The sequence below is a fragment of the Plectropomus leopardus genome, chromosome 11 (assembly GCF_008729295.1).
Source record: "Plectropomus leopardus isolate mb chromosome 11, YSFRI_Pleo_2.0, whole genome shotgun sequence".
NCBI classification, from domain to species: Eukaryota; Metazoa; Chordata; class Actinopteri; order Perciformes; family Serranidae; genus Plectropomus; species Plectropomus leopardus.
The window spans coordinates 29348273-29372307 of NC_056473.1; the positions used below are offsets into that span (position 1 = coordinate 29348273).

At 38.9% G+C, this 24035-nt stretch overlaps 1 protein-coding gene across 2 annotated transcripts in view; it reads right to left on the reverse strand.

Annotated features, from left to right (window-relative positions):
- Window positions 1–24035, reverse strand: part of LOC121950004 (spondin-1-like) — a 95035-nt gene that overhangs the window by 35583 nt on the left and 35417 nt on the right. The window lies entirely within an intron of this gene.

A 24035-nucleotide genomic window follows, 5' to 3' on the forward strand; every position in this document is an offset into this window, starting at 1 on the left:
GTCTGGATCCTTGAATTAAATATTTCATTGGTTAAGAGATCAATATCTCATTGGTGTTTATTCACAAGTTTAATCAAAATTGTAATTAACAAAACAAAAAAACACCACCAGTTACAATAACATAGTGTATGAAAAATGATCTTTTAAGAGCCTTGCTATTGTTCATACTTCTTCAGTGGTAGAAGAAGTCTGGATCCTTGAATTAAATATTTCATTGGTTAAGAGATCAATATCTCATTGGTGTTTATTCACAAGTTTAATCAAAATTGTAATTAACAAAACAAAAAAACACCACCAGTTACAATAACATAGTGTATGAAAAATGATCTTTTAAGAGCCTTGCTATTGTTCATACTTCTTCAGTGGTAGAAGAAGTCTGGATCCTTGAATTAAATATTTCATTGGTTAAGAGATCAATATCTCATTGGTGTTTATTCACAAGTTTAATCAAAATTGTAATTAACAAAACAAAAAAACACCACCAGTTACAATAACATAGTGTATGAAAAATGATCTTTTAAGAGCCTTGCTATTGTTCATACTTCTTCAGTGGTAGAAGAAGTCTGGATCCTTGAATTAAATATTTCATTGGTTAAGAGATCAATATCTCATTGGTGTTTATTCACAAGTTTAATCAAAATTGTAATTAACAAAACAAAAAAACACCACCAGTTACAATAACATAGTGTATGAAAAATGATCTTTTAAGAGCCTTGCTATTGTTCATACTTCTTCAGTGGTAGAAGAAGTCTGGATCCTTGAATTAAATATTTCATTGGTTAAGAGATCAATATCTCATTGGTGTTTATTCACAAGTTTAATCAAAATTGTAATTAACAAAACAAAAAAACACCACCAGTTACAATAACATAGTGTATGAAAAATGATCTTTTAAGAGCCTTGCTATTGTTCATACTTCTTCAGTGGTAGAAGAAGTCTGGATCCTTGAATTAAATATTTCATTGGTTAAGAGATCAATATCTCATTGGTGTTTATTCACAAGTTTAATCAAAATTGTAATTAACAAAACAAAAAAACACCACCAGTTACAATAACATAGTGTATGAAAAATGATCTTTTAAGAGCCTTGCTATTGTTCATACTTCTTCAGTGGTAGAAGAAGTCTGGATCCTTGAATTAAATATTTCATTGGTTAAGAGATCAATATCTCATTGGTGTTTATTCACAAGTTTAATCAAAATTGTAATTAACAAAACAAAAAAACACCACCAGTTACAATAACATAGTGTATGAAAAATGATCTTTTAAGAGCCTTGCTATTGTTCATACTTCTTCAGTGGTAGAAGAAGTCTGGATCCTTGAATTAAATATTTCATTGGTTAAGAGATCAATATCTCATTGGTGTTTATTCACAAGTTTAATCAAAATTGTAATTAACAAAACAAAAAAACACCACCAGTTACAATAACATATATCTATATATATATATATATATATATATATATATATATATAATATATATCATGGCTAACTTAATTGGCGTAACATCTGTGTGGTCATTAAAAATAGTGTTAGTGTAATGTTATTATTTCAAGGCTATAGGCCTGAGCACTCGCAGCCTTTGAGCCGGGTTGTAACAAGTGAGGGCTCGTTCGGTAACTTACGTGCACCATGTTGGTATGATGAAGTCCAGACTTTGTGCATATTTGGCCTTATTTGGTTGTGTTGCAACCTCATGTGCCAACTGAGGCCTTGTCCATTCTGTTAAGTTTTATTGTGCCTTTGTGGCAGGCACATGCCTGATTGAACCTGCTGATTCGGTGATTTGGTTCAGCTGTGCGCTAGTTTAGACGTGTCCACTGTGGTCTCTGCTTTTGCTCTGATTTGCTGGGAGACATGGATGAGTTTGGTAAGTTTGCCATTTTGGATTTATGTAAGCAGCTGTGTTGTAAAGCGAGTCACTGTTTAAACCCTGAGTGCTGTGTTTGTGTAACCAAGCTGTGTTTGCTGATGATTTGTTTGTGGCCCATTTTTCATGATCAGAGTATATCATCGCTGTTCTGTCCCAGCTAGGTCGTATGGAGTTTCCCCTTTGGGTTAGGTCATTTCTGTTTTTTGGTAGTGTTTTTGCAACATGGTTAGTGTCAGTTGCTTACAGGCAAATGCCTCTGGAGCACATCTGCAGGATTTTGTGAGGTTGCCTGCTTGTAGGTTGCTTTACAAGCCTGCTTTTCAGTAGATAAACACCTGAAGACACATGAAGACCAGGGGTGAGTTTTTGTAAGTTTTGGTCAGGCACTTAGGGGGTGGCTCTGTAATTGATGTTTTGGCTCTGAATTGGGGCTGTTTGAGCTCAGCATAAAAACTGTAATCTGATTTTGTTGTATGGTTTGGGCAGTTTATTTAAGTTTTTGTCAGTCATGGCTCGAGTGCAGGGCTTTTGAGAGTTCCAGTGGTGGATTTAAAAGAGTGCAGACGGAGGAATTAAGGGTTTTCAAAGGTTTGGTTCCCCGTGAATCAGGAGAACCTTAAGGAGGTCTGGCACTCTATGTTTGCAAGTTTGGAACAACCTAATGAACTAACGAATCATCCTGCCGCATCATGGACGCTTCACAGGTTCTATCTGGTCGGATTGGATATTACCGTAGGAGACGATTAGGACATTTAAAAAATGGTGAAATGGAATGAATTGATAATATAGTGAAAAAAATCCCAGTCCACATGTCTCTGTGTATTTGTTGACCTCACAGATCACCACAATCTACAACGCTGCCAGATTTGTTGTTGTCTGAAACTTTTGACTCCGCCCTCTAGTGCCATCTATTGGTTGAATCTATATTATCATAAGGAATGCATGGAGGTTTGAAGGCAATGACGTTTACTTTTGATTTTTTTGAAATATGTATAAATGAGCCCTTTAGTCTGAATATTTGCGAGCGCTCTTTTGAGTCTCATGCGTAGGCTACTCCTGCAGCTTGTTAAGCAATCTACAGATTCAGCGCTGCCAACACTGAAACATTTCCACCTATGCATTTCCAAAATGATCCACAGAAAAACCCTGACTAAGCTGACACAAATAGAGTTGCATTGTCCTGTCATGGTGCAACTGCAGTTACAACTTCTACTTGAGTTGTGTGGTCCTCCCCACTACACGTCTCTCTCGGGAACCAGCGGTAATTATCTTGTCACAGGGCTAGACTGGTGTGTCGAACACAACTGATTACACAGAGGCTCATTGGAGCAAAATATAACTGGCTGCAGTTCCCCTAATGAAGAGAGATGTGAGTCGGTGTCAAGCAGCTGTCACGCAGTAAATGCCAACCCACATGTCAGCGCTGACACAGGCACTGAGGCTGAGATGGGGGCCCCTGATTACACCTTATCATCCAATATCCGGCGTTTAGGTGTTAAACAACGATGGAGTGACAAGGATAACACGGAGTAGAGGAATACAAGGAGGGAATGGAGGGAGAAAGAAAGGACAGCAGGGACAGAGGGCAGCATAGACAGATAATAGGAAACTCTGTGTGTGTCTGTGTGTATTTTGTGTCTTCTGAGACTGAACACGGTGCATGCAAGCAAATGCCACTCATGTCAAGTATAGGTCTGTAAGTTGGATGGCTTCCTCATCACAGTACGGAGCTTGCCACAGTCATAATTGGTGGTTAAATTATTTTTAGCCATGCTGGGCTGAAATATCTCTCGACTAGAAAAAGTGCACAAAGAAAATCTCTGCACGGCTGCCAAGCAGCTGCTCGGGATGATCGTGGCCACTCTAAACAATTAATTCCAACAGACGGAGTGCAGTTCATTTCGTAAGCTAATAAAAGTCAAGTCTTGTCTATTTTGACAGATGCACGGCGTGCTGCACAGAGTGGATTGAGTGGATTGAGTTTTGTCTGTGCACAACATAGAACAACAAATAAAACAGACCAAAGGAAAAAAAAGAATCCCTTTTAAACTACTACAAATAATACAAATATTAACGAAAAAATTACAAAATCTGAAAGTCTATAAAATCATGCAAAATGCTCCTGGTGTAGTATGACGATGTGTGGCTGTTTCCTTACAGTCAAGATGGCGGCAAAGATAAGAAAAGCAATTGACTTATTCGTCTCGTATCATGCCTAACTTTGGCTGCTTCTAACATTCAGCAATGGAATGAATCTGCACAAGCTCCTGTTCAAAATGAAGGATTTTTTTTCTGCTCACAGTAGTCTCTGAGAAATAAATCAGCTTTTTACTTGGAGATTACTACATTTTGATCTGTTACTTTTAAACCTCCCTTAGGAGAAATAAGTAGCAAAAGAATAAATCAGCAGGAAGCTTCTCAGAGGTTTCTCAACTCTGAGAAAAAGACTTAAAAAACACCCACAAAATTTGGACAACTTTTCTTTTGGATCCTTCAGTTATCTCAAGAGCTGATTATTTACAGATAAATAAAGATAACTGCAGTGAGAGAGTAAAAAGAACATTTTTTAACATCTTTAGCTAGGATCGAGCTGAGACAAGAGGAAGGGAATTTCTCAGAAGCTGCATTTAAGGTCAAAATCTCATATTGATGTTATATTGAGCTCAGTTATGTCTGGGAGAAACAGGCTGGACAAAGAAGAGATTTGATTATGAATTTCCCTTGGAGAGAAAAAACTTTTTTTATGGATGTCAGTTTTTGAGCCAAGACAAACTGTGTCCTGTAACAAACGATAAGACTTGTTTGTTTTAAGCTGAGCCGATTTCCGGAAAACTTGCAGTCCATATTAGCCAATTAAGAGGAGTGAGGTGTCAATCGTCAATGACGTTATAAAACAGTTAATAAAATAGGTTTTTAACAATTGTGAATCATTGCCACCATGAGAGATCCTTGAGTATACAGTCAAAAATATGCACTTAAAATATTAGGCTAATTGGACCAGTAGTTTGTGGGATTGGCAGCACCTGGTTGTGATAATAAATTAACTACTATTAACTTGTCAAAGCCTTAATTATTCCAACCATTAGTCTTGCTAGCTTGTAAGTTAGACATAACTTGCATGTAACTTGATTGCAATCAACATATTGATACTAAAAACCTGTGCAGTTCTGAAAATAAAGTAAACCAGTCGTAGGTGAAGGTGTACACTCGGGTGAACACGGCTGTACATTTTTCTGACAGGTTTGGCTGAGCGACCAACACACACAGCAGCAAATGAGGTGAAGTGCAGAACTTCTCAAGCTTCACTTGGGATTTAACTCTGAACCAAGGAGAGAATAAGGAGGTTGAAAAGGTTGAAATTATGATATTGTAAACAGGGAGGGAGGCAAGAACAGCTGGGAAGGGAGGAAAGGACTGATAGCAAAAAGGAGGATATGAAAAAAATGTGCAGAAGAATGGAGCAGAAGTATTAATATCACAAAAAAGTATGAAGAATATGAATGAAATGTGCCAAAGAAGGAATGTGTGTTGGTAACAAAATAATCGCACAGTTTACCATACGTCGTGCCGCTGACGTGCTGGGGATTAAAGCTTCGGTCCACACGAAAGAAGCAGCCTCATTATCAAGCTCCCAACATATTGTTACCTAGTAGGCATGTGAGGCTAACAAGCTACTGTGCGTCCCCTATTTGCTGTCAGTCAGGAGTGTATTTCTGTGACTAACTAACTACAGGAGAACTGATCTTACCATCACTGTCTCTGTGCGCGCAAAAGCCCAAACACACCCCTTTTGATCAAAACTTAATCTTTCCTCTCCACTCTAATGAGATACAATGGAAACGAATAATTAGGATGAAAATCTATGGCGGGAAGCGTAGTAATAGCTTCAAAAAAATCTTTTCATTATCCCGAAACTGGAAGACAGACTCGGATCTCGCCTGAGGGCAGCAGCTTGGGAGATAATTGGGGATTCATGATGTGATTGTGATTATTGATGAGAGAGGAGAGGGGATGGTTGGCCGCTGTTAATCCTGACCCGCCTCCAACAGAGCTGCCGCTGACACAAACAACAGGTGTGGACTTGCATCTTAGTGTTCATCCAGGCTTTTAATGAATACAAATTCCCAATTAGGAGAGGATAGAGGCACAAATGCACAAACACACATAAACACAGGCGCTGCAGATGCATACATATAAAGTGACAGCTGGAGAAGTGAAATAGTGTTCCCTATGGAAACACTGAGGAATGTGCTGGATTAGAAAAAGAGGGAGTGAAGGTATGCAATTATTTCTCTGCAGGATCAATATTTACCACGTAAAATACAGATAATAACCATGTGGGGGTGCAGATATAATTTCAAGACTGGAGGAGACACAATGAAACTGCATGAATGCTGACATTAAACATTTGCTCTCGACCTTGGAAACACACAAAGCAATCTCACCACAGGGTCTATTTAGTATGTGCTGGAACTCTCTCTGGTATTGTTCAGTCACATGCCCTGATGTCAAGGATTTATATACATTTTTTTCTGAACATTTTAGAATGAGGGCTTTAGAAGTTTACATTGCAAGCTCATCCTACTGCTGACAAACACTTCCACCATATGCTGTATTTATATCAAATCAAGCAAATAACACATTAAGATGAACTTGGAAATTGTACTTTCTATACCGTACCATACCCTTGAGGTATCGACCAAAATAACAATAACAGTCCCAAGTAGTATTACAATATTACAATTACATTTCTAGTCAAATTATTTTAGCAGGTTCTCATCCCACTTTGTCACATGGTGCTGTTCTGTCAGTGACCTTCCTACTCGTGATGTTTTAGGTATCTTTTATATTAGTTGTTTATGGATGCCATTACAGTGATGTCAACAAATGCACATGTGATGGGATGATGCAGAATGATCCCTATGTTTACACAACAGCGTGGACTGTCGGCATGGTTAGGTTTAGGCAAGAGAGGCACATGGTGAGGTGTAGAAAACAAAACACACATTCATATGGGAAACAAACTCTGGACTCCTGCACCGGAGTCAGCGTTTTGTAGGTCCCATCCACAATCCCTCCCATCTGCCCTATAAGAGCACACACACTCCTTACATTATGTGGTTACCGGCAGCGATATTACCTGACACTGTCCACCCAAAGTGTGAACATTTTCTATGAGGGAAGGAAAAAGAAAAGCAGTAAATCCTCACATTGGTTAATGTTAATTCTATTTTTGCCAGACAAATGACTTCAATAATTAATCGATTATCAGAATAGCTCATTTCAGCTCTACTCTCCATTAAATATTAGTCCAACAAAAATGTGAAACTCTACAATAATTACTTTTTATTAATGCGCTATCCCTATTTAATCTCATTATTTGGTTGACCTGACCAGACTTTCACAATAAAAAAACCATTAAATCCACCAAACACCTGCTGCTTCTTATAAACCTTATAACTATGAGTGCACGGTGATAACTGATATCCAAAGCAATGGAATCAGGCAAGAAATGTCTCAGCTTTTCAAGAATTGCAAGGTTACAAAGCTTTTCAAAGGTATTAACACCTGAAGCAGAACACCAACGATTTAAGTGACAGCTGAGTTCACTTCATGAGCAAATGCAAGTTTGACGACTACTTTTATTCCAATGTTAAAAAACGCAGACGACAGACTTCAGGCTCCAGCTCATAGGTTTTTAACACATCTCCTTTCATTTCGGCAATGTCTTTACTATCTGACAGCCTTACTGCAGAATATGCTTTTTAAGTTTTACCGGTAAAAACGCAGTGAAGCATTAGAGTGCGCTTAGTGTCTGGCCAATTACGTGTATCTGCCACTCGCTCAGACAAGGAGAAAAATGTGTCAGGGTCTTTCTCGCTGGCAACAACCTTGAAGTTGTGCCTATGTCAGTGTAAGATTCATCAGGGCCCACACTTTCTCTACCGCTGCCTAAATCACTTTGTTTGTTCGAGTTATTGTGTGACTCTAATGAAATTTAAGTAACCCTTTTAATCCGTAGGGCCCGCTTTAATATTATACACACTCATATCACTCTGCGCTCAAAATGACAAAATGCAATGTTCAAAATCAAGCTTTTAAAAATAAACATTAATTTGATTTTCTACTTTCATTGAGTTTATTTCTTTAACCAACATCAGTCCTAAATGTAAGTATTAAATATTCATTTATTTTTCAGAAATGTAACCCTTTAAATGCCAGGTTTTGTCATGATGCAACTATGTTTTTGGATGAAAAAAATCAACAAAAAAAAAACAAAACACAAAAATTAATTTATTTTCTATATACTATATGCAAAGCAGATTTTTTTTATTTTTTATAAAAAAATTTAATTATTTTAATGATTAATTTTCATGATATGTCGATGATTTGCAGTAACATTGGTAGTACATATGCCAAATATGGTAAAAATGACATCATCAGGTGGAAAATAGTAAAAATGACAGATTCCAAGGCAAAGGCCAGAATGACACGAACAAATAATACAATGCATGCTTTTATGCTTTGATGGCTGCGGGATCAAAAATAGCTGTTTGAATGGGGTTCAGTGGGGCATTTTTGTGCAATTAACAGTATGAATGTAGCAATTTTGTTTCCACTGTGTATTTTAGACTTATTGTAAGAGCTGAGCTGGAAATTCCAAGACTAAACACAAATACACAATTCTGCCAAATGTATGCTATATGCATGAACACAGTCAAAATTCGCACAAAATGAAGAATGAAGAGCACATGAAATGTGCCAAACAGTCCCTAAGGGTCAAAACAGCCGCTCCTGTGTTCAGTGATGTTTAATCACTGTTTTCTTTAAGAATGGCTTCAGTTTGCCATCACTGTATGACATTCGTTCATTCTCTCCCCAAACCTGTCTCAGTTCAAATCACTCATCAAAAACCTGTTTAAAACTGCTTTTAACATTTGCTTAATATCATATGAATTGTAATGTTGTGTGTATTTTATTGTAATTTAATAAATTCTGTTTTACGATCTTTTTTACTTCTGTGAAGTGTCTTTGAGTTTCTTGAAATGCGCCCTATAAATAAAAATTATTATTATTATGATATGTGGTGAGGGAGTATGTGGTGCCTTGATATGTGGTGAGGGAGTATGTGGTGCCTTGATATGTGGTGAGGGAGTATGTGGTGCCTTGATATGTGGTGAGGGAGTATGTGGTGCCTTGATATGTGGTGAGGGAGTATGTGGTGCCTTGATATGTGGTGAGGGAGTATGTGGTGCCTTGATATGTGGTGAGGGAGTATGTGGTGCCTTGATATGTGGTGAGGGAGTATGTGGTGCCGTTATTATTATTGAAGAAACTCATCTACCACAGAAGCCATTATCAAAACCTGTAACTGTGGTCCACCAACTTTTTACAAAAAAGGTGGGACCCACATAAAATGTAGGCAGTTACAGTCCGCAGCCCTAACGTAACAAACAAACGCACCTTTTTTTGAGGTCACTTCATCATCAGACTAGCAACTTTTCTAAAAATTCTGTGCCCTTTGTTCTCCTTCTCTCTCGTCTTCAACTTTTTCCATTTTCTCTTTTCAGCCCAGCTTAGGCAAAATCCCCTTACCACGCTTCCCTCCTAAAAAAAGAACCAAAACCCTGACAGAGAAGTAAAATGACCAAACAAAATAAAACCAAGTAAGACATTGCCAAGGACAAGACAAGCCCCACGGTGCCGGGCAGCCTAACAAACTGTCTCGCTACAGCCTCAATCTCCTCCATTGATTTGCTGACAGGGGATCTTTAGCTGCGAGTAAAAACGATCCATTCTGGACAACACTTTCTGTCAGTACCATGCATTTTGAAATACCTTATTAAACATTTACGACTGGGCAAGAGTTATTACAACCGCAATTCTATTAATCTAATTCATCACTTATACATCACTGGTTTATCCGTTTGGCTCGGCCGTCGCGTTATCTTTACAGACAGACTTTCAATGTGGCCTTTAAAAAAAACATCAATTTATAAGATCAGTGTGGTCACATATATTCAAAAAAGAACATCATGACTGCTAATGTTTGATAATTCAACAGACAGCTGATGTGTCACGCAAACCATTAAGGAATTATAATAGAGCCAGCCGTCATCTGAACAGTGAAGAGGAGATGGCACAACAGAGACGGTGAAAGCAAAATATCCTCAGTGCATCTGAGCGTTAAGCCGAGCATAAAGTCTAACTATAAAGTGAGGAGTTAAAGTCTTTCAGCATTCGATGAAAGAAAGACAGAGGCATGAGATGTGCTGTGAGAGATGTCGTCATGCTGTAATTGAGTTGTAAACCCTCTTGGTCCACTGTTACCAACAACCTGCTGTAAAATCCTATTTGGATTACACATTAATCTGCCAAAGGGATAAATATATATTTCTCCCATGTAGTCTTATAGGATTCTGCTCTAAAATACCCTTTGGAAGCTCCATATGGCAGTAAGAGGAAACTGATAACCAACAAGTTTCAATTTCAAACCTCTGAGTGTTGATGTCTATAACTGAGCATTAATGTCTACCATCCAAGCTGATGTGTGCTGCTTTACACCAAAGGCGATGAAGGAGAAAAATATCTCATGTCAGTGAATCCAGCTGTCTCTGGAGTGCTGCTCAGCGCTGTTTACAACAGTCTGCATTCGACTTTTCAAGTTTGGATATGTTCCTTTCTCTGGGGGCAGAAAGGTCCATACCAGACACCAGATTTCAATTTGGGCAAAGAGAGAGCATGTTACAGAAAAAACAAGAGTCTACAGCCATCGTAGCGACTTGATGAGGCTGAAATTAGGCAATGTGGTGCTTTGAGTTAAATGACAACATCTGAAACAGAGGTTGACAGATTATTGGCCTGGACGATTTTTGGGACCGATATTTGGCATTTTGCCAATTATCTGTATCGGCGTTTTATTTGAATAATTGTTGCTAAAATTAATTAACTATGAAATTGAGACAGAAAGAGCAGAGCTGAATGAAAAGTTAAACAAAATATATATTAAAGATCCCAAAAAACTCAAAGGTGGAGCGGAATACAAGGCCAGAGAAAAAGAAAAAATCTCGATGTTGCACGACGTTTTAAGATGACACGTTTTTCCAAAATAACATTACCGCTGATGATGTCAGTGCCACTCAAAATCCTGCTGGCTGCTGAAGTGATAACACTGACAGTCTGCCGGACAGATGAGCAGAAGCAGGCTGACGTTCGGTGGAGAGCAGCAGTTAGACGGGGGGAGGCTGCTGCTGAGGACCAGCAACATGACAACCACGGGTTTGCAGGCACAAAAAATATTTCACAATGTCCATTTCAACTGATTTCATCATTACAATACATTTATGAAAAAAGACCATTTTAATGACGGTAAACATGTTAAATTTAAAAAGAAATCCCAAGACTCCCTTAAAAATCGAAGCATTTTGTGAGTTGTTGAGTTAGGTGGAAACTTTATAAACTTTGTGAAATGCTGTCTACAATCAGATTGTATTTAATTGTGCCTTGTAAATTTGTCAAACCCAATACATTAAGTTACTTCTTTCTTTGTGTAAAAACATTGTCACTATGTCAAAGCTTGTTACAGTATCACTGAGGATTATCAGCTGCTCAGATATGTGCCGCGCATGCAATTATTTCTTACTCGGTATAATTTGTTTCCAGCCTGTATTGCTTTCATTTTCATGCAGACGCCATGAACAGAACACAAGGTATCATCAGTGACTCCTTCAGCCGTCTTTCTTCTTATACCTTATGCATGAAAACAACAATGCGCTTCAGGCTTTTTCAAAACACTTAAGCATAATATCTCATGACCTGGTCATCATGATGTGATTACAGTCATTAAAATTGGGCCCTTTGTAAGAAAAGCTACATTTCTGCTCCCACAATCACTGCTCCTTCTGTATATTCTGTGTGGTTGAGATACATATGAATCAATTTCGAGTCATTGTGCTGTTGCCTTTGGTGTTTCTGTACTGTAACTCCCGTGGAGATAAAGGTGAATGTATGTCTGGGTTAATATTCGGTTGGCATTAATTGTACACATATTTTTAAAGCTTATTTTAATGTATTGTTTTTTTTGTATTGTCCCTTTTTTCTTTGCAAAAAAATGCTTATTACTAAAAAGCAAGACCAATTTTCTCAGTGCTTCATTCATTCATTACGAAAGGTCTTTAAATCCATAACTCTAATCCCTCTTGCTTTTCACCGCACAGCAGGCAGCCTCCACACCACTTTTACATTTGCTTCGTTCTCCCATTAAAGTAGCTATCAAATGTCCAATAACTGCAACGCAACACAATAAATGTTTGCTATTACTATTATGTCAGACACCTTCAGAAACGCACAGCATTGATGGTGGTGTCAGATCAAGGATGCTGTGTGTTTACTTAATGACCAGTTGAAAAATTGCAATTCTCTTAAAGAAAAAAACAAACAAACAAAAAAAACCCAAAAGACTTTCTACCTTACAAAGAAGCCATATGGAGAGAGTTCAGTCTGTGTCAACACATTAACACACCTACACATTTGCTGGATTCAGTTTGCTTCCATTTGAAGTGGAGAATTCAGCAAAAACAAAAGTCATATTTTTCTGCTTCTAATTAACCAGCAGGGCCATGAGATGTTTGTGTCTTCAGTCTTATAAACGCACTTAGTTACACAACAATATAGAGATCTGTGATAGCAACAATTTCTGTATTGAGTAACCTCCTTCATTTTTCATTTCACACAATTTTCATTTTCATGCAAAATACATGGGCTTGAGAAGCTGCTATGTCGCACTTGACCCTCACTCACCATGTCAAGTCTCCTTAGTGACGGAAAATAACAAAATATAAGCCAAACTCCTTTGGCAATGAAAGTGAGCGGTACAAATGTGACGCAGTGGGGCTGATTACCGGTTACTCATTTGCTCATAGATGTCAGATGTTGGTATTTCTTTTATATAAGACAGTAATTCTGGTCATTAAGGATGTGAATTATCTCCCATAGCACAAATTTGAAAGTCTGATTTTTGAAGAACAACTTGAGCGGCAGTGCCCACTAGTCACAGGATATTGTTATAAACCGAACCTTTGGGAAAAGATGATTTAACCTGAAGTGGTCCTTCAAGAAAAAAAAGTCAACGTGTTAGCTTGTTAGAAAAAGCACTTTTTTTACTTCCTGAGGGTAGGTGGAAGGGGGTGGTATCTGGTCAGAAACGGGCTTTCAGATCTCGAGTATCTTTCTGAGAGGCTTATCAAACGTGAAAGCAGCAGAACAAAAATTGGTAAAATTGGACTTGCTCGACAGAACAAACAAAGCTACCCAAATAGACAGCATGTTCCAATGGGGAACTGAACTGTGTAACTGAAAGTTGAAAGGAAAAGTGGTGAAAGAAACACCACAAACACAAGACAACAATTCCTCTCCCCCCATGATAATGTAACACTATGGTGATATTTTCCCGGTAATGGAATCGTTGTTCCATTGATTTGCCAGTTCAAACAGAGAGACTGAAAGGAAATGAGACAAAGTTGACGGATGTGGTGCCTTTAAGAGAACTTACAGAGCTAAACAAAGTTCAGAAGGCCACTATCTGGCCTTAGTTGTCATGCACAGGGCTTTATAGAGAGGGACCAAAGGATTAAACATGTCACTTGCTAGGTTGGCAACATGCTCATTGCTAACCGAGATCAGAAAAACAAATATATAAGTATGGGCTAGACTCGACAAAACAAGAACAAAACCATAGCCCATTTGCACACTGGTCCAGAGAAATGTAATTTCACTCCACAGTGTGTGTTTTTACAGATGTGAATGAAATGACAATTAATAGACTTGAACTTGAAAGCCAAATCCAAAATCTCAAAGTAAAAGATAATAGCCTTCGATAGGGCATCAATTTCCACACTTAATTGCCATAAATGTCCCTGAAATCAAGGTGTTTTGAGCTTTCGTCTTTAAATCTTTATGAATTTAATTTTAGCTATTTTTTTTTTTTACATACATTTTCATGTGCTTTACTTATCGGCATGATGCTTGGACAAAAGGTCTTCACCTCAGTTTATGCTACTTATACTCGAAATGAGTGTTCCCATCATCTTTCCATTGACGGCAGATGCAATTGTGCTAAAAATCCCGTTTACACATTTTTCCCAGTGACATGGCAGAGGATGATAAAATATCAAAAAATGCAGTCATTAATTGGTACTAGAAAGCGAAGGTGCAGAGCGCAAATAAAATAGAATAATCTATCAAACTAAAGAGGACGTATCTTGGCTGTCACTGTCTTCATCGTCCGCTTCATTCGTCCAGTTGTCTCCTCCTGAAACTTTCAGCCAATTAGAGCTAGTTGTGAAGCGCTGTCCGTCTGTCAGCCGCCAAAAGCTTTCAGAAAATCCCCCAGGACTGACTCTGTGAGCGTGATGTATCTGTGTGTGTGTGTGTGTGTGCATGCCCTATTGTCATCAGCTGCTCTCTGACTCAACTACCTCTCACTCTTTCACAGCGAGAACTCAAGATAGCACTACATATTACTACTCCCACGTGTGCACAAATCACAAAGATACACAGAGGAAAAGACACACGCACACACTCAGACACACACACAAAGCCAGCGCCGGGCTGAGCTGTCTCTCATTTTACACCCACCTCTCGCTCTTTCCGAGACAAGTGAAGTTACGTCCAAATATAGTGCAGCTGACAGCACCCTTCATTACAACCTGCTGTATGACCAGCTTGACAAATGCTGTCAAATCCCTGCGAGGCCCAATGAAGTGTATGCATAGCACAGACATACATGGGTGTGAAATACATAAAATGTGCAAAATAAAAATGTGCGAACTATATAAATAAACAAGCAAAGCATCTAGAGAGCAGCAGGATTGGGGTTAAAAGGGTAATATATTCCACTTGGTTTTTATCAAAGATGATATGTATCTGATTAAAAAGAAGATGCCTTGAGGCAGGGAGAAGTGCGAGGCATCAGGTTTGTGTAAGGCAACAGCACGAATTCATCAAGACAACCAAAAGATATTAGGATGAGAGTCTATTTCTGTTTTTATGATGAATAACAAGGACGTAATAAAAATAAAATTACTCCCCATGTTTCCATCAAAAAACGCTGTTGGCATCAGTGACGTTATTTATAAAGGCTTGCCAAGCTGCCTATCACTTCATATTTCCCAAAGGGATAATGTGATGTGACACACATGCTGCACACTCACAACATATAATTCTGTCCAACTCTGTCCGATTCTGTGTTCATAGTAGAGATTAACATGACAAGAACTGAAATAAAAAGTAACCTAAAAACACTCTATAATGGGACACACTTTAATTTTCATTGAAGAATCAGAACTAAACAATCATGTGAAAGATGAAGAAATGGAGAAACGATTCATGATTAATGTTGCAGTGCAGTCTTATTAGATGCCTCTGTGGAAGCACACATTGTATATTCTTGATTGGTCAAACAGTATCCTCTGCCTCAAGTTATGTCTTGGCAATTGGTGATGTCTGCTTGAGTTGTTGCACTGATCAACATTTTAGTGATTTCATGCATCTGCCCATAATTTTAGATGATGTTTATAGTTCTTGAAAGAAAGAAAAATAGCAAATTCAATGACTGAATGTATTCGAAATCCTTGTGAAAACGAAATTTTCTCATTTTTTTTTCAGAAATGTAAGCTTACCATAAAGTATCATTATCAAAAACTGCAAATGAAGTGCTGTGGTGTGCTTATGACAGACCTGAAGTGAACATTTGTACAATGCAATTACGTACAAATTCAATGCAATGATGCAAATGATGCAATATGATGGTCTGACTTAAATAAATGTATATTTTCACTGAACCACTAAAACTAAATCAAGTATATTTAAGAGTAAGAATTTGCATATATGTGTATATCATCTGGTCAAAAAATGGAAATGTATCACATTTTAAATAGTGTTATTGTTTGCAGGCATTTTTCGTGGTGTAAATAAAAACTTAAGATTTCTGGAACAGCAGGAGGAGATGAAAAGAGTTTAACTCAGAGTGTAAAATGCAGATAAAGAGAGAAAAGGAGCTGTGTGGGGCCGAGTACTTCTCCCGTTCACTGCATACACGTCAAACAGCGACGCCGGCTAACTACCAAACCGAAGGAGAGAAAACTTCCCCGCTGAGGCATTTGGAGCAGAGCCACAAATGCATTTCTCTTTTGGACGAGTGTAGATGCTGTGACGGCTTGACAAAACATCTCTGGTAGCAGCGGCGGTTTGTGAACATGCACACAGAGACACACTAAGAGAGAAAGAAAGTAAATCAATTAGCATTACTTCCTTTGCTCTTAAGCTGACAGGTGTCATCCGTGTGAAAGGAATGGGAGGGAGACTTTGGAACGCCCTCGCAGCGCCAGTGTTTTCTTTCCCTCTTCAGTGGTGCGATCCGGACCTCCACGACAAGCAATAAAGATGTAGGGAATGGTTTATGTGTGTGTGTGTGTGTGTGTGTGTTTGCCTGTCTGTCTTTCTGTCTATCTGCAGCAATTTCCTGTGAAGTGTTTTGAGTAGAAAGATGAAAGTGAAGGATAGCTCTCTCTCCTTCGTCTCGTCCTCCACCCTTCTTAGACAATCTGTCTGAAATAAGGGCTTTCAAAACAGGGGAAAAAATAATAAAAACACAATAAGAGCAAAAAGAAAAAAGAGAGAAAGAATAGGAGAGGAAGAAAAATGAGACCGTCGAGAAAAGAGAAAAACTTATACGCACTTACAAGGGCATGAGCAAAAAAAAAATACATTTTGAGTATTTGTGAAAGCGATGTCAATTAGTAAGTCAGCGAGGTGTTTGGAGGAAACACAGTGATGGAAGAGGAAGGATGGACAAGAGCAATGCAGACAAAGAAGGAAAGAAAGGGTGAAGAAAGTTGACTAACGTTCTTAAAAAGTTAAAATTTAACAGATTTATGGATTCAATTCATGGAAGGATGAAAGAGAGGAAATGAATCAAATGAAAGAAGCATGAAATAAAACGGATGCCAGGAAGGAGGAAGGTGAGAAGGGTGGAAAGAAAAGGAGGAAGATGGGTGGCCTATGTTTGCTATCAGAAGGAAATATACATCATCTTAAGAGCAAGATGCAAAAAAGTTATACACAGAAAAAAATAGGTAGGAAGAAGGGGGGCATTAGTAAAGAGCAATAATACTGTAAGAAAACAGGGATGCAACGACTGTGAAAATCTGGGCTGATATCAGCAGGATGAGGGTTTCTGGAACAACTTCATTAAGGTGAAGAAGGGAGATAAATCAAGGGCGTAGAAACTCCAGCAACACTTGTAGTATTTAGAAGAACTTTATTGCAAGACCTTTGGCTTGTTACATTTATCGGGGTCCCTGAAACGTGTCGTTCTTGCACTAAAGTGTTGCTGGAGTTTCCAGTGTTTGAAAATTATAATTTGCCCAAAGCTGAAACCAATAGTTTTTTGTTTTTTTTTGGTTTATTTTGTTTATAATGCTATTTATTCCCCCTTTCTGACACAAAGATTAAGACAAAAACATCAGCCACTGCCATCCTCAATGCCATCTCATTTGCTGATAGCTGTCAACAAGGCGAATATCGGCCTATACTGATGTTCAGACGATAAATCGGTGCATCTGTTATTTATTTATTTTATTTTTTTATTTTATCTTTATTTAACCAGGTTGTTCACACTGAGATTAAGAACCGCTTTTCCAAGGGGGACATGGCCAAAAAAAACATCTCTGGAAGAGAAGACTGAATAAATTTGACTGTAGAAACTAAACTGTAAAAAGCAGATGCACTTCCTGCCATCACCAATCTCCCCACTCACAGAGAAGGTCACAGTGACACATTTCTCCCAGTCAAACTTTTTGTCAAACTGAGACTTTGTAACAGAAAGAGGAGTCGCTTTGTACAGAGGAAAATATCAGCTGCAGCTTTTCCCCAGAGAGGCCTGATAGGTACTCGCCCAGGGCAATATATGGTCAGGCCTGCGGCTCAGGGCAATGTTTGGAAGAAAAAATCCACAGCTGTGTGTCCACCTGTCTTTATACTCCTGCCTCCTTTGTCTCCCTGCTTTAAAAGGAAAAGGTGAGCTACTGACTGACTGCTCCCTACAGTGCTAAAAGCTGAGCCAGTTGTTAAACCTCCACACAAAAGATCCCAGGTAAAATGGCTTTTCATAACAGCTGTAGCCATGACAGGCAGTACCCCGAGACCCTGCTGAGCGACGCATGTGGCAAGAAGAGGAACCAAATTTACAAATCCTTTTGGAGGTGACTAACAGTGCACCGAGGAGCGAGCAAGCTGCGGTAGACCTTGAGATTTTGGATGCAGAAATAATTATGCAGGCAGAGAATTGCATTAACTTCATTAAAATGGAACTGACTGGGCCTGTGATCACACTTCACCCCTTTAAAGTTAATAGAGATGTCGCGCTGGTCAGGAGCTCTTGACATTTCCCCGTCTGTGTGATCACACCTGGCTGAGAGCATGTGGCATTTCAGAGGGACTAATAATAATTTAGCTACACACATTTTTTGTCCCATTTCAGTGTGCTGTGGCATCTTAAGAGTCGTGGATTTACTCCTTGGTCAGAATCTCTTCAAATGTTCCAACCTGCACTCGTACGCTCCACTGCACATGGCATTTCCAAACAACCAGAAATTTGATGTGCTGTATAATTTTGATTCTTGAGCAAGAGAGTGGCGACATTAAAAATATACTTTTAGTTCCTCTGGGCAAAAGGACGCAACTCTCTTCTTAACCAACTGACACACTCAAAATGAACTCAGGCAAACTTTTTTTTGGCTTGATAAAGGCTAGACGTGTTGTGTGTAGATATTCCAAAATCTGAAATCACACAAGCTGGAACACGCTGTATGACAACAATACATCATGAGCTTTTCTATAAACATATCAGTTAAGAGTTATTTGCGATGAATCGTTTCTGAGGAAGGATCGTGAATGGCTTGCAACACACTCACTGGGCCTCGTGCAAGAACTTGCGCAAACAGATTTGTTATTAAGTTGCAAGAACAACAGATTTCAGAAAAGTTGTTGGCTTCACCACTTTCTTGTGTTTATTGTTAAATTCACAGTGCGCCAGGCCTAGCTTTTATAGCTTTTGTGGCTCCATCGGGAGCTGTTCAAAAACTGCCTCATTTTATGTCTTGGATGTCATTTGGGCTAACATTGAGCACTGTCGGTTGGGTATGACGACTACAAGTTTGAAAAAACGAAAAAAAAAAATCTGGAGTGTGAAGTTTCACAAACATAGTGCTTCCAGACCTCTGTTTCACACTCCTTATCTCTGCTTGAGGCTAGCAGCTTAGGTTACAATCGCCACTAATAGCATCATTGATTCACACCAGAATCTTTCACCAAAATGTTGGCAGCTGACTTGCATTGTGGGTAATGTAGATGCCAGGTTTCAATCAAGTCTCAAAGAACAGTGCTAGGCCTGAAAGGCCATTAAAAATAATGGTCAAACCATGGAAATACAACTTCCAGGTCAGTCACACAATGCATTGGGCCCAAGAAGACTTTTCCTCATAGACTTTGTGAAAAAGATGTCTGTAAATCAGTGGATACATTTTATGAGCACAGCAACTGCTGTGAAATGACTCGTTTCACTATTGGGATTTGATCCATTTCATCCAGTGACATTTGGAAAGTCTGGAAGAACCACAAGATTAAATCATATTATCCCAATTCAAGTAAGCGGAGAGCCATTTGCATTGTCATGTTTTTGCATCGACCACCGAAGTTCTCATACACGCCTGGCACACGGGAGTCGTCTTAGTTTGTTCGATCTACAACCTCATTCCTCAAAGCCACTCGATCCTACACACTAGACCTTTAAGATTTTTAACTACTCGGATGTTTTTGTCACAGAAACTGGCTCACAATTTGAGGCCATCAGTTCTGCTACTAATTAATTATAAGCAATGTGTACCTGTACAGATCAATCAAAATTAAGTTGAAACTAACACTTTTCAGTGTAGTCTTCACCACTGCAGCTCGTCTGGTCTATAAAGAAGGTGCACCTTATTCTGACAGCTTCAGTGAACTGACAAAAGCAACTTAGGATTTCTTGGCACGTTTAAACCTGTTGCTGAATGCTCCTTAGTCAGTAGTTCCAGCATTTAGAGAGATTTACAAAGAAGTCGGAGCTGTGGCTCTCAGCTGGTGTGCAGCAACGTGCAGTGCGTGCTGCAGTATGAACTGATATGTGCCTGAAGCCTTTCAAAATGAGCTTATCATACATATTTTCGACAAGCTCATGCACGTTGGGCCCTGTCCAGCAGGCCTCTATGCTCACATGCAGGGAGAATTTGATGGACGACATGATGGCCAAGTTAAACAAACAAGCAGGAGACGTTAGATTTTGGTCATGATTATGCAAAGTGATGCATGCGGCACCAATTCGACAAACACCTCAACTTTGACTGCAGTTTTCTCTGTGTTTACACTGGTATGATGGAGCAGGCAGTTGTGTCAATACAATATTTGCTTACAGAAAATACCCGTGAGTACTTCAGTGGTTATTAAATGCTGCCTCAAGACTATGTGAACAATATGACGTCCTGTTCTGCGGCTCTGACAAGTTTGAAGAAGCCCCTCTCTGACAGAGATGTTCTGGCTTGTACTCACATCATTGAGAGCTCTCAGGCCTCGTCTTCTCTGCCTGTCTGTCTGCGTCTCTGTCTGCCTGTCTTGTGCCAGGCTTAGGCCTGTGTTAGTTAGGGGAGCCCAGGTCGGCGCTGGGCTGGAGAGGTTGGTCTTAAGGCTTTGTCCACACATCACCACAGCTGATTGCTCCTCTGGATGGTTGGGATTCTCAGCTAAGACAGGGATTACTGACCCATGTCGGCTTCCCACCTTTACAGCAACCACTTCGATGTTCACCCTGTCTGAACTTAGACACCCTGGAGAATTGAAAAGCTGTGAATGTGTATGTGTGTGCTACAGTTTGCTTGTGTCTAAAACCTTGAAAAGATAACTTCAATATCTCTTTCAGCAACCATAGAAAACTGTTTTATCTGCAAGGTAAAGTGTGTGCACGAGGACACACAAAAACTCCGGCTTGAACTTGAAGGATTCTGTAATGCTGACGAAAACACATCAAGTTTGCTTCCATTTAAGGGACAAAATTCTTTGAGTTATCACCTTAGACGCAGGCTGCTGATGTTTTGAAGAAAATTTAACTCCCACAGGCCATCTGGCACAATGTCGCTTAGTTTTGCACTGGTGATTTATCACACAGTTACACCTCAACTAGAATATTTTCAGAAATTCAATGCTCTCATGGGACTTAACAATCAGAAGTTAGAGCACATTAATTCAATACTTATTCACTTATGCTCATTCTTATACTTAAAGCTCAAACATAGCCCGCTGAAGAACAGCACATTGATGATACATTTGGATTTTGTACGGATTAATCAAACTAAATACGATGTGTTACTTTAGATGCATTTCCATTCACTTCTTTTAATACACGTTCTAAATTATAAAATAATAATTTAAAAAAAGACATGAGTGGAAACACCAAAAAATAAGGGGCAGCAGAAAGGTTGGTATATCCATAAAAGATATGCAATTAAGTGCAAACCAAACAGATTCAGCCAAAAAATGATGGCATAGGTAATTGCAACCTCTCTATTTCATTGCTGAATGGCTTTTAACACACTTGTATGTTACCAGAACTTGTTCAAGAGCACAGAGCTGCAATGGAGGTTGCTGGTTGCTCAGAACTCTCTATTTCCATTTTCCACTGCGCTCTATGTTATTATAGATCCAATGTTTTCCTTAAGGAGAATTAGTGAGACTTTAGTAATTTCAATTACCGGCCTCTAGTGCAGAAATTATTAGTTGTTTCATCACATAGTTAAGTGATGAACAATTTAGAATAATGATAAATCATTTATGTCAGAAAATTGAAAAAGCCAATTATTCACCTGTTCCTGCTTCTCAATTGTGATAATATGCTGACGATGTTCTTTTTTTATATCATTTAAAATTCAGTTTTCTATTGTAGGTCAGATATAGTGAGAAATTGAGATTGACATTTTATAACATCTATGAGCTATATCAGGAGTAGGCAACCTTTTTGGCATGAAGTACCATTTTAAAATGTCTGCTAAGCAGTGTGTCAGCGTTAAGGTTAACATTATTATGACACAACATCAAAATTTAAATAAACTGGTCTGCAACTTTATTCCATCCATATAGGCGACATTAAAAGCATTATCTAAAAAAATGCATAGGAGGACACCATACACTGCAATCTTTACGGAAACATCCAGTTAAAATCACAACCCTACAGACCTTACACAAATCTTGTTCGTCAGCATTTTATTCCTATTTTTTATTTATTTGTATTTTTTTTTTTTTTACTTGTCTTTTATTCTTGGTCCATATTGCTTCACAGATGGAATATATTATACCAGCTCACTATTTTGCCAGTTATAGTTTTAAGTAAAGGCACATTTCTCATGTTAAAACAAGAGGCACATTGTGTGATCTATATTTTGCCATATGAATGGCACATTGCACAAGACAGAAAACCTTTTTGATTCATGGATAAAAAAGGAAAAACGTTTAAAGACTCCCCATTACAAAGTCCAATAACTCAATAGCTGACATTCCAGCGTACAGTGTACAATCGAGCTGTTTCATTATATAGCTCAATAGCTGACATTCCAGTCTACAGTACACAATCAAGCCATCTCATCCCGCTATGAAACAGGCTGAAGTTTCCATTGTGTCAGGGTAGTTATTAGCCCCAGAGACAGACAGAGCCAGCCAAGAGAGGAGTTAGGGCTGTCCGTCAGCCTCTAATGTCTCCACACAACAGCCCAAACCTAAACTGACAGGCACACACCACACTGACAGCCCACTAACAACACACTATTGTTCCCTCGCAAATGGCCAGGACACACCTTTCAGAACCAACAGAGAGAGAGAGAGGGTGGCAGAGAGAGGACGCACAGAGACAGCTAGATAGTATGGGTCTTCGGCAGCAACATACATGTAACACATAAATGCTAATGTCTTTGTATGAGAAATTGAAATACCTGACATTTTAAGCATTGATGTAAAATTCCCGTGAATCCGATACCATAAATCAGTCCTGCTCAGTGGTATACAACACTACCTCCACTGGCCTATAACAAAGAGACATTAAACAGTAATTTAACACTAATTCCATTCATTATGTGTACAGCTATAGTTCAGTAGGGTCACTCATTAATCACAGGATTGGCAATTACATCCCCACAATCTCCTGTCTATTAGAGTACCGTGGGGTTAAAACTGAGAGGGAATGGCTGAAATGCATGCTATGAATAGGATTTTATTGTCTCACAGTACACAATACCCAGTCCTACAAGGATGTGAATAGACATACCGACCCATTCTCATTCCGAAATGTCTTCACAGCCATCCAACAAACATCAAAATTTCAGGCAGGAGTCTGGTATTTGCTTCCTGTATGAATGTTTTTCTTTACACCTAACCATGTGTCTTTTTTTCCTAAACCTAACCATTGTTGCCAGCAACTGTGTTTGTTGATATCCTGGCATTGGTTGCCATGTGCTTTTGTTGTCTAAATATAACTATGTGCAGCATAATCCCACCATGTGCTTGTGTTGACATCACAGCAGGAGCATCCCGAAATGTCAACAGCAGACGCAGAAGGACACCTAGAACATAACATGTAGTCACGGAAGTCCACTGCAAAGTGGCAATATGATGATTTGAAATGAGAAATTGTTGTACATACACACAAGCACACCCACGTACATCTTTCAACTGTGTCCTCTCATGCACACTTCCCTGTCAGTGCTATGTTTCAATTTTTCGACACACACAAACTAACATACATAAAGAACCAAGACAGCAGCAGAAGGCATCCACTGGATAGCACCCTGCCTCTCGGGGTGCTATCCAGTGGATGCCTTCCAAAAATATCTAATCCCCTAAAGGCACACTTCCCTCAAAAGAAGACTGCTGATGTTTTCTTAAGTAATCTGATTTCAAGCAGAATTCCACACCACACACTGTCAATGTGCATCTAGTTTAATAAGGAGGATAATGAGAGGGTGAGAGTATGAAGACGCCCTGTGTCTCTATGTAAACGCTCAGCCTGATGTGGAAATGAGAATTTCAT